Here is a 10,110-nt window from a genome sequence, read left to right as displayed (position 1 = left end):
AAAAACGCTTTAAGAAGAAGCATTTTCAGAACAGCTTTTATATGTGTGTAGATTCCACCCACGGTACTTAGGGTTTAATATGGGCAGTTGACTTATTTATTATTGTATCTATTTAAAAGCATTTATAAACCACTTAATATTTCAAGCACCTTAAAGTGGTATACAATCTAACAATATGTCAAGAAAACATGAAAACCAAAGCACAATAAAACAGCAATATAAGCACACATAGAATCATATAAAAGTGGATAAAATAGAAATTCAAAGGATTCAAACACATAAATCAGGACCAGCCTGATGGGCCAGGGCCAGAAGGCAAGTCTTCACAAGACTTCTGAAGCTGTTTCATGTATGGCAGAAGGAAGGGCATTCTACAACACAGGGACAAACAGTAGTGGCCAACTGGGCAGTGCAAGTTGGGCTGCTGTGTTCTCTACAGCCTTGCCCACCCCCCTTTTGGTAACTGGCAGTGGTGTGCAGCATTGGAAATACAACCCTGCCTGAATTGCCCCATTAGCCTCTACCAGGGGCAACAGCAGAAAATGTCTGTTTTTATCATGAGCTGGCAGGATGACAGGGAGGGGAAGGGGATGTCACTCACAGGGTGACAGAGGATGGCAAGTGGAAGCAGGCACAGGCAAACTCGGCCCTCCAGATGTTTTGGGACTACAACTCCCATCATCCCTGACCACTGGTCCTGTTAGCTACGGATGATGGGAGTTGTAGTCCCAAAACATCTGGAGGGCTGAGTTTGCCTATGCCTGGTCCATAGCTGTCAACCTTCCTTTTTCTTGCATTGGGAAACGGCGCCGGAATAAGGGAATTTCCCGCAAAAAACGGGAAAGTTGACACCTATGGCCTGGTCTAGCATAGGGAGCAGCGGGAGGGGCACTTTAAGAGGCTGAGGCAGGCAAGGGCCCACAGCCCAACTCTCTAACTGGCCAGGTGAAGCTCACTAGCTCTGGGAGGAGGTGTTTGATTCCTCAGTTGGAGTACGCTTGGAACAGGTTCCATTTGGGGTGGGTGGTCAAGGTCCTTGAGTCAGCTTCAGACATCTGTGGGGTGGGGTGCCATGAGTAGTGTTCCCTCAGACAGCCAAAGTCATTACAGGTCTATACACAGACAGGCAAGTTAGAGGTGAGCAGGCTACGTACAACTCTTCCTCTTCCTTGTAAGCACTGTTTGCGGTAACATATAACTTGAAGAAGATCTTGTGGATAACTGCTAAGATACACAGTCCCACATTGTATGTATTTTGGAATGCTAATGCTCATAATTAGCATATGGAACTATAATTTCTGGATAGGCACATACAAAGACCCTGCAGTTTATTATTCATTACCAGATTCTAATTGCACATTTTGGGATGGTCCAGTGACAAAGTGACTTAGTTGTAAACCCCCGTCCCCCCCATTTCTGCACTGCTCAGCATGAAGAAGCTGCAAAATGTATTAGAAACCAGTGTCTTTAATGACTTTTTCTTGAAATGCATTTCAGGTTATTCATGCTGAGAAATGTTTATCGTTTGAACTTTCAGACTGCTGGGCTATGCAAAATTAGCCGATTCTCTGTTAACTCATTGAGGGCCATTGTCTACTATCTATCTTCTATCCATCTATGTACTCTTGGAAAGTGGTTTGTCAGTCAGTTCATCTGTCCATCTGTTCTCTGTAGGTTCAGTTGCCTCTTGAGATATCATTACCAAATTCAGCACAAGGGTCCCCACATTGCGGGCAGCAGTTTTCATGGGTGTTGGGATTCTGGCCTCCATTTTGAATCAAGATGGCAGACCAAAACTTGACTTTGGCACGACTTTGCCCATTTTTAGCATGCCTTTGGCTGCTTCAGCAAACCTGGTCCATGGGTTCCCAAGGTGTGAGCAAGGAACTTCATCACTGTTTGGACACCAGACACCATTTTAAATCAATATGGTGGACCGAAACATCATTTTGGTGTGACTTTGCCCATTTTTTTGGCATAGCTTTGGCCAATTTGATGTGACTACTCCTAAGTCTATCCTGTCACATTTTTGCATGAATCTGTTGCAATTTTTTATGGATATTTTAAATAAATAAATAAATGCATACATATTTTCTCTTGAGATACCCACTCTAAATGTTTTTTTATCTAAAAATAAACATTTTGATAGGCATTTTGGTATATCCCTTGAGCCAGGAACTGCATCACAAAAACTGAAGAAGTGTGAAATTCAAAGGATCACTGCATTCATCCCCATACATTAGTTCAGGGGGGTTGTATCAGGTCAGTTCATATCAGAATTTGCAAAGAAGAAATCCATCAAGCATCCCTATTCACTCAACACAAGGTCCCAGGAGGGGGGGGGGAAGCATGCAGTATACTAACTTGGAAAAACATGTTCTCTCTCTCTCTCTCTCTCTCTCTCTCTCTCTGTGTGTGTGTGTGTGTAGTCATTGTTATTCAGTGATTCTAGCATTTATTAGGCCATTTTAAAAAGCTTGAGATTTGAAAGTCAACCATGTATGGATGCTTCTGCAGGAACACTTTACCATTAGAAAACTGCAGACTACACATGAAGTGGCCATGTAAATTGGCCTTCTGTATGGTAAAACAAACAAGTCCCTTACAAGTCACTGGATTTGTGATGCTTTCAAGGCTCAAATACTAGCCCTTTCCCCTATTAAAATTAATTACATGTGAAACCTATGGGAGTAATTCTGTTTCCTAGATCCCATCTATGGGTAGTCAATTTTCCTGTTTGAATTACAATCAGTTATTTCTCCTGCCATTCCTTTAATGTTGCTCATGGGAGTATTTCACTCTAGGCTATACTGCGGTCATGGTTTTTGTGGTGTTAGCAGTCATAAATTCTAAGCTGCTGTTTCACATGCATATTTACTCCAGGTCAATACAGGTAAGTGCACAGTTTGATGAGATCACAGGAGATTAGGAGTAGATAACACTTAAATTCTTGCAATCAGAATTAAACAGAGAATTTGTGAATTTTCTCCCCACATTTGTGTCAACTACAGTATAGCACAGATGGAGAAGAGTTGATAGATATTTGGGTACTTCTCAGCCTTTTTTAAACTGGATTTTCAATCAACTTCTAATTTACTTCCCCCCCCCCCCAATGCTGTGCTGATGTGGAGTGGTGGAGGATACACTGCCTGAAATTCTTACATTTTAAAAAATCACATGCAACCATTGAAAAATATGTACTACAGACTCAAGAGGAAAATCTAACACGAGCCACTTGGGGAAGGCCATATTTAAAACTATAATCCAGGTCTCTCTAGCATCATTCAAATGAGTGGCAATTGTACTGAAGCATTTCCTCACCAATTCTGCCTCTGACGGAACAAAGCTGCCATTGATGTTTTTCGAGATACCCCATTTATCCATTTATCACTCTGCTATTGACAGATTATACACAGCTCATTAAGTTTTTGATTACAGCATCTTCTTAGCGTCTTTTTTTTAAATAACTCTATTCCCAGTAGCCTGTTATATTGAATTTACAGACTAAGACAAGCAAGGAATCCTGATGATTCTGTCTAGTTAATACAAAGACCTGTTTGGTTTTTTAAAAAATTAATTGTGGAAAGGCCATGTCTTTCCATACCCCAGGGGAAAAGCTTAAAGATCTGCAGGAAAGGACAAAGAATCAGCAGAATATCAGGGTTTCGCAGTGGAGGCCTTTGACTGTTTACTTAGATTATAGTATGCCAAATGCACTTGATTCTGTGTATGGGTGGATGTGAGCACGCACACACTGTTCCTCTTCCCCAGGGTGCATACAAGCAAATAGTAATGATGATACAAGAAAGGTGGAGGAGGTCAGATAATTTATGTGACATGCATTGATGATGATGATGATGTTGTTATAGCAGGCACAACAAATATCATCAAAATGCATTGCTTTAAAAATAAATTAATCTCAAATATATCCAAAAGAGGGAAGCTATAAACCTTTCTAAGAATATTGTCTTCTACCTGATAAAATCTCTTTGACCTTAATCTATACAACACACACACACACACACAAAATCTGAACAGGCATCCTAAAAGAAAGCATAAAACCCAATCCAAAAATTAACCCCCCCTCCTTTCCCCCCGGTTTCTCCATGGATTGCTTTAAAGCACAGACCTGTTCCTGGAAAGTATGGTGCAAAAAGAAATAGGGATGAGCCCTCTATGCAACCTAGATGGTCCAGGTAAAAATTCATTAACCTGAATTGTTGTTTGCCCTGATTCGGCATTAAATATTGAGTTTTCCTGGGGAAAGCAGCAGGGGCAAAAATAAATAAAGCGCTCGGGCATGGATGGGGAAAGTGCAGACCTATGCCTAGAAAGCATGGGGCAAAGGGTAAATGTGGATAAATACATGTAAATCTTTGTTTTGCGCAGAGATCCAGACACCCCCTCTCTGCATGTGCATTAGCGGAGCGTGCATAAGCCTGCCACACCCTGTTCCTCTCCCACCCCGGCCCACCTCACCTCATTCCACCCCTTTTTGCAACATCTTCTGGGTTTGGCTCCCTCCGTGTGCAATCATGCGTCATTCTGATGCACCTAAACTGGGAGTTGCCTGTATGAAGAACTTTGGTTCTGAGTACAACACCAAACGTATCCAATGAGACTGACTCTATGGTCTCTCCACCGTATGATCCCCAATACACAAAAATGGAAGGAATAGGAGGCAGGTTTGACACTGTAGCATTGGTTTCATTTGAGGTGAAGACTCATGGCTATGTGTTCCTAGCCTTCCTGTTACCTGGTTCAAAATTATTTCTGTTGATTTTAGAATACACTTCATGGGAGACATACGGTTTCTCATAAAGCAAGATGCCCTTTTGTGAAGTTTCAGATAAGTGAGAGGTGCTAATTTACACTTCTAATGTTCTCATTTTGAAAGAGTGTTTGTATAATGCTCAAAGTGAATATTTGGTGCATATATATATATCCCAAATTAATTTATTATATGCTCAAACTATAAATGTTTCCAATATTTTAGGACTTCCGGTTTTGCCGCCGCCCGGGAAGGAGCGCAGGACTGACCGCTGCTAAGGCGTCCTGAGCTTTGGAAGGCTATACAGAGGTTTGCGAAGGCGCCGCAATCCTCCAACCCAGAGAGAATAATCTCTGGTACTTGAAATTCCCACTGCGTTCGTGGCGACTCTCCTGGCGAAACACCGGACCGTCAAGAGGGTCCGGGAGGCGCAGGATGGAGTCGTGAGCGCTGGGAGTACTCTAGCCTACAAAGCGAAGCCTCGAGCTCCTCAGGAAGAGCGGTAAAATTTCCTGGGGCTTAAATTTTATTCCTGGCCGTGCTGCTTGGACTAGCTTTTGCAAATAATTTCGATTTATACAGCAAGGAGCTGGAGGGGAAAAACTGTTTTGTTTTTGGTTAAGGGAGTTCTTTCGGAAGATGTCGGAAAATGGCGCACGGAGCTAAACGCCCTGAGTGTGTTGATTAAACCAGCTGCAGAGGAAGGGCTGTGGGAGGAACAGCGTGAGGAGATGACACCGGCTGGTGTAGGAGCAAGGATTATTGAACATTATTGAACATTATTGACGATACGAAAAATTACTGGATATACTTTGTTTCCTCATCCAAAACCTGACTGTCTTGTCTCCCAAGGGAAATGTTCACAAAGGTATAAAAAAGTTTGAACTAAGTTACGCATTGCTGCAACAGTATTACGTTTCTGGATAAAACGGACGGTTTAAGAATTGAGAACGACGATTTGGAGAGGTGCTAAGGTGTTCTTTCTCTCCTTCTTTTTTGACTGCACTAAGAATTAGCCAAGGGAAACAACATCCCCCCCCCTGCAGAAACTGGTGCGGACGTATGTGACCTGAAAAGTATATGAGTTTTAAGATATGTTTATTTCTGTTTAAACTTCTGGAAGTGGGACTGACGAAGTAGAGAGACTGCAAAGGTATTTAGCAAGCAACTGATATGGAAAATTGTGGAAAAATTTAAGACTGTATTGTACTGTATAAGTTGTATAAGTTGCTGCCTAGCTTTGTGAAGTTACTGAAAGTATTGGGCTATATGGTGTTACAAGTGGAAACATAAAGGTGGAAGTATAGCTTCTTAGAGCTTATCAGGAAAGAGGAAGAGCTAGGGAAGTTCAAGCAAGCAGTAAGTGGGTGGCTACAAAGTCTCAAGTATGGCTCATAAAGCTCAGAAAATAACCACCCCGGCAGATAGAAGATCCTCTAAACCAGATATAGAAGGGGAAGGAGAATTAGCAAAAATCTTGGCAGAAATAAGGGAAATAAGGCGAGAGGTTAAAGAGACAGTAAAGGAAAGCGAAAAAAACATAGGAGAAAAATTGGCAGACTTAGCTGCTGACTTATCTGGACAAATGAAAGAATTACATAATAAAGTACATGTGGTAGAGGAACAGCAAAAACGAACACAAAAAGAGATAAAAGAAATTAAAAAGGAAAGAGAAAAAATGAAAGGACAGATAGAAGAGCTTTCTAAGATACAAGAAAGTACACTAGACAGTCTTGCTTTCTTGGAAATGAACCAAAAAGCATTAAACTTAAAATTTCGCGGCATTCCAGAAAAAGAGGGGGAGGACATTAGAACCAAGTTGATAACAGAACTGGCAAAAATGTTAGAAATGAAGGTAGAAGAAATAGACCAGGGGGTTACAAATGTTTTTAGAATAAGACCACCACCCCACCAGAACAGACCAAAAAAGACTTATCCTGGAGACTGTCTAGTGACCTTCAATTCAACAGATCTAAGAAATATAATATTACACAAAGCTAGACAAGACAAGTTAACAATCGATGAAAAGCAAATTGTGGTGTTTAGAGACATCCCAAATCGTTTTTTGAAAAAAAGGAATGGGTACAAAGAGCTAACCAACATTTTAAGTACAGAGAAAATTAGATTCCGCTGGGAGTATCCAGAGGGAGTATCGTTTCATTATAAAGAGAAAAAACATAAGATAAGGTCAGAACTAGAGTTAAAGAAATTTGGAAGAAGATACAAGGAACTTCGTAAAGGGACTGAGGAAGAAGGGGAAGAGGAGGATGAGGATGAGGGAGAAATTATTGAAGAAGAACAGACACAAATTACAGTTATAAATTAATTTTTGAATTTTTGAAATAAAAATATTTAAGTGAAAGTTAACAATGGCTATCAAAATTATATCATGGAATTCAAACGGCATGAACGACAAGGCCAAGAGGAATAGAGTGTCACATGTGCTAAATAAACTCAATGCAGACATAATATGCCTGCAAGAAACTCATATTATTAGGAAACATAACAGGGTTTTGAAAAACTATAAATTAGGAAATGAATTCATATCATCCGATCCGCAAAATAAAAAAAGGGGAGTGGTGTTATATATTAAGAACAAATACTCAGCTCAACAAAAATTTAAGGATGATGAAGGAAGGATAATAGGAGTGGAAGTTAAAATGGAAGGCCAAACATATCTGATAGTGGGGATTTATGCCCCAAACGAGAAAAAAGCTGAATTCTATGAAAAATTAAAAAAAATTCTGACTGAATATGTGGAGTATCAAATTATAATAATGGGTGACTTTAACGGAGTTCCCTCAACGGAAATGGATAGGTCAAATAAGAAACAGAAAATAAAGTCGGGGAAATTGCCAAGGGCCTACGAACATATAATAGAACAGAACGAATTGGTAGATATATGGCGATTTAAAAACCCAACGGTTAAACAATTTACGTTTTATTCGGAACCGAATCAAAGCTGGAGCAGGATAGACCAGATCTGGATTTCTAAAGAATTAACAAATAAAGTTAAAAAGGTTGAGATACTACCGAAAACTATATCAGACCATAATGCGGTTATGTTAGAGCTTGAAATTCAAAGACCCAAACAGTGGAGATGGAGATTAAACGAAAGTATTTTAGATGACAACGACATTCTTGAAAAATCTAAAGAACAGTTGAAATCTTATTTTGAACTAAATTTGGAGAAGGGGACTGAAATAAACATGGTCTGGGACGCCAGTAAGGCGGTCATGAGGGGCTTTTTTATACAACAAAGTTCTATACTTAAAAGAAAGAGAGAGAAATATAAAGAAGAATTATTACTCAAAATAAAGGAAGTAGAAAAGCGAATGACAGAAAAGCCGACAGATTCAAAATTAAAACAAACTTATAAGCTGCTTCAAATACAAATCAACACTTTGATAAATCAGGAAGTAGAATGGCGGATAAAGCTATTAAAACAGAAGAACTTCGAAAATGCAAATAAGACAGGAAAATGGCTATCATGGAAATTAAAGAAAAGAAGGGCACAGAATACGATAAACAAATTGATTGAAAATAACGTAATAGCTGACCAACAAAAAGAGATAAAAAATATCTTTCTTAATTATTATAAGGAATTATACAAAGCACCCAAAGAATCAAATGATAAGATGAAATGTTATCTACAGCAACATAGATTAAGACCACTGAAACAGGAAGAAAAAGATTTACTAGAACGGCAGATTACAGAAGAAGAAATTCTAGAAGCAATAAAACAAGGGAAAAATGAAAAAGCCCCTGGACCGGACGGTATTTCAATAAAATATTATAAACAATTAAGCCAGGAATTACTTTACCCATTGAAAGAGGTTATGAATAATATTTTGGAAAAAGGTCAGGTGCCTCGGTCCTGGGAAGAGGCCTATATTGCGCTTATTCCAAAACAAGATGCTGATCTTACGAACGTAAGGAACTACAGGCCAATATCATTATTAAATAACGATTATAAGCTGTTTACCAACATCTTGGCCCAAAGATTGAAAAGGATTTTAGCATACTTCATTCACCAGGACCAGGCGGGTTTCCTCCCAGAGCGACAAGTAAAAACAAATATACGAACAATGTTGAATATTATAGACTACCTAGAGTTGAAGATTAATAAACCTGCAGCGCTAATTTTTTTGGACGCTGAGAAAGCGTTTGACAACCTGTCTTGGGCCTTTATGAAAATAAATCTGGAAGTATTAGGATTTGGTACTAAATTTAGAAGAGGCATAGACGCGATATATAAAGAACAAAAAGCGAGTTTAATTGTAAACAATGATTTGACCCCAAATTTTAATATTTCTAAAGGTACAAGACAGGGTTGTCCACTTTCTCCCTTATTATTTATATTGACTTTAGAGGTTCTACTACAAAGGATAAGAACAGCTGAGCAAATAAAAGGTATTAGATATGGAATTAGAGAATATAAAGTCAAAGCTTTTGCTGATGACATTGTCATCACAATTGAAGAGCCGCAGCAATGCATTGGAGAGACCTTGAAGTTAATCAACGAGTTCGGGGCTTTAGCTGGATTAAAAATCAACAAACGTAAAACAAAAATGATGGTTAAAAATGTAAATGGGCAAGACTTAGAACAAATTCAAAGGGAAACGGAAATAGAGACGGTTAAGAAGATCAAGTATCTAGGTATTTGGTTAAGTACAAAAAACGCAAATTTATTCAAAGATAATTATGAGGTGCTCTGGAAGGAAATCAGAAACAAGTTGGAAATATGGGGAAGATTGAATTTGTCATTTCTAGGGAGGATAGCCGCCATCAAGATGTCGATTTTACCTAAGATTCTTTTCCTTTATCAAAACTTACCAATTATAACCAACCAAAAATATTTTAGAGAGTGGCAGAAGATCGTTTCGAAATATGTTTGGCAAGGGAAGAAGCCGAGAATTGCATTTAGACTATTAACAGACAAAAAGTCAAGAGGAGGCTTCTCACTACCTGACCTCAAGATTTATTACGAGGCAGCTTGTATCGATTGGTTGGGAGAATGGTTTAGACTCAAAAACAACGACTTACTTGACTTGGAGGGGGTAGGAAATAGGTTTGGGTGGCACGCCTACTTATGGTATAACAAGGTTGATGTTCACAAAAGCTTTTTAAATCATACCATCAGGAAACCATTATATCAAGTATGGAGTAGGTACAAAGATTGGTTTGAGGCGAAAACGCCTGGTTGGGTGTCACCACAAGAAGCCTTTGCTATAAAAAAACCCAACATGGAAGTGAGTTGGCTAACATATAATGAATTACTGGAGATGGAGAACAACACTCCGGTGATGAAGGCATATGAAAAAATAAAAGGAAAGGTA

This window comes from Lacerta agilis, chromosome 6 (genome assembly GCF_009819535.1).
Source record: "Lacerta agilis isolate rLacAgi1 chromosome 6, rLacAgi1.pri, whole genome shotgun sequence".
Taxonomy (NCBI): Eukaryota; Metazoa; Chordata; class Lepidosauria; order Squamata; family Lacertidae; genus Lacerta; species Lacerta agilis.
This window is presented reverse-complemented; position numbering follows the sequence as displayed.